Consider the following 2,809-nt stretch of genomic DNA (forward strand, 5'->3'; position numbering starts at 1 on the left):
GTTTCTGGTACTCGATTCCAAAAAATATCGTTTTAAAACTATCGAGTAGAAAATATCGGTATCGAATGCCAAAAGTATCGATATGGTATCGTATCGTATCGAAATTCGTGTCCCTAATTATAGTCGGTGTACAGAAGAGAGAAATGTCAAAATCACTTCTACCTTATTTAATATGCCTTGGTTTTGACGTTTCTGCAGTTCGAAAATATGCTCTGAAAATATAATTCCAATTGTACTTTTTATCACTAAATTGTAGCAAATGTTGATTCCTATTAATTTTCTAATATTTAGTTATTCTTACAACTTGTATTTAGTTATTGTTCCTAAGAATATACAAGAGTCAGAATTTCTGAAACGGGCCACTTCAATTATGTGATATTTTATTTCCAATCAGCAGTGGTATTTTTTCATAGCTATTGCTACAATGCAAACTGATGTCTAACTTTGATTTTACATTTGATTTTTGTTTGCATTGTCAATGGCTATGAAAAAATATCACTGCTGATTGGAAATAAAATATTATATAATTGAAGTGGCCCGTTTCAGAAATCCTGACTCACAAAAAAATTGCTAAAAATTTAAAAACAATATGGATATTCATGGAAACGCGTAAATGCCTCGTAACTATGTATACCTCGTAAATAAACCGGTTATCCATATAAAATTAAGCAAGTTTACGAGGCATTTTTAAATTTACAAAGTTGCCAGTAAGTTCCAAAAAATTAATAATTAAGCAAATAATTACTCGTAGTTTCAACTGCGTCTGAAACTTTTTATCAATTACCTTGTTTATACCGACACATAAAGCGCTTTGATCCAGTTCGCTGTGATTCAAAACGGAACCATAAACCAAATTTCAATACGATCAGAAATTCAAAAGTGTATTGACTCGATTTTGTTTCCAAATCGGTGTTTTATTTCTCATATCGGTTAGAAAATAGATATAAACACATCACTCATTTGACGCGAAGTGAAAAAAGGCTGGTTTTCTTTATACAGCCCGTTTTAAATTTGAATTATTGTTCGCTTCCATTTCGGTCAATCGCGCAAACTAATTAAATATTTAAGAAAAAAACCAACAATTTTTGTTTACTTTTGAATATGGTTTCAGCGAGGGCGTTATAAAGACACTGGTATAAACTTTTGAAAGAAATATGTGTTGAGTCAAGTCGGTTTATTGCAAATGCGGTTCTTACATTGGTATAAAAAAAGTAAGTGCGCCTGGGCCACACTGGAGAAGTGAAACTTACGTTACATACATATCTATTTTGTCTCATAACCAATATAGTACATACATACATACTAAAGTGGTCCAAAAATGTATGTAAAAAAAATAAGGTCGCATTTTTAATGCCGCCAGCCCCTAGGATTGTTCTATACCAAAAAAAAATATACCCCTATTTTTTTATTTTGAAATAAAAAAAAATTATTGTGTGCTCAAAGCGCTCAAAATTTTCAATGTAAACAAACAAAACAACTTTTCGTAGAAATAGTGTAGAATTCTTGAAAATCAATATTTTTCGATCGGAAAACTTTGCTTATCTTCAGCAGATTCCCGGTAATAATACCCAATTGTTCCTTTAACAATTTTTTCATGGTAACTATATTTTATAGGTCCTAGAAAATGCAATGGGGGGACCAATAAAAAATCTTTAATCATAAAAAATGGTTAAATAAACAATTGGATATTAATATTTGAAGTCTCCTGAAGAGAACCACAGTTTTACGATTGAAAGATATTGATTTTCAAGAGTTTTATACCATTTTTACGAAAATTTATTTTTTCCCCATATAAAATACATGGAAAACTTTGAGCGCTGTGAGCACTCCCTAAATATTTTTTGATTTCAAAATAAAAAATAGCGGTATATTTATTTTCGGTTCAGAACAATCCTAGGGGGTGGCAGCATTAAAATTATGACTTTTTTTTTGGACCACTCTAATACATACATACATCTGCTTTTGTTTACGGTTATATTTTTTGTCATTTTTCTATCTAGATCCCTACCTCTACTCCTGTTCGTTCTAATTACATTTATGTTATTCTGTTTTTCTTTGTCTTCATTTTTATCTTTATACTCTATCGATAACAAAATCGATAGTAACATCTAATAAAATATCCAACAAAACCTTTAAAAATATCGATAACAGAATCGATAAAAATTCAATAAAAATTACGATAGCAAAATCGATAATAATATTGGTAGCAAAAACTATTAGAAACTCGATAAAAATATTGATAAAAATATCCATAACAAAATCGATAAAAATATCCCTAACAAAATCGATAAAAATATCGATAAATATCGATAGCAAAATCGATAGTTATCGATAAATATCGATAAAAAAAATCGATAAATATCAATAACAAAATCGATAAAAATATCGATAACGAAATCGGTAAAAATGTCGATAAAAAATCGATAATCAATAACAAAATCGATAAAAATATCGATAACAAAATCAATAAATATCGATAACAAAATCGTTAAATATCGGTAAAAAAGTCCACAAAAACATCGGTAAAAATATCCAGAACTAAATCGGTAAAAATATCGATAACAAAATCGATAAAGTATCCATAACAAAATCGATAAATTTCTATAACAAAATCGATAAATATCGATAACAAAACCGACAAGTATCGATAACAAAATCGATAAATATCGATAAGAAAATCGATAAATGTCGATATCAAAATCGATAACAAAATCGATAAATATCTAACAAAATCGATAAATATCGATAACAAAACCGACAAGTATCGATAACAAAATCGATAAATATCGATAACAAAATCGATAAATAT

Source organism: Rhagoletis pomonella, unplaced genomic scaffold (assembly GCF_013731165.1).
Source record: "Rhagoletis pomonella isolate Grant_MI unplaced genomic scaffold, Rhpom_1.0 Rhpom_scaffold_00010, whole genome shotgun sequence".
NCBI classification, from domain to species: domain Eukaryota; kingdom Metazoa; phylum Arthropoda; class Insecta; order Diptera; family Tephritidae; genus Rhagoletis; species Rhagoletis pomonella.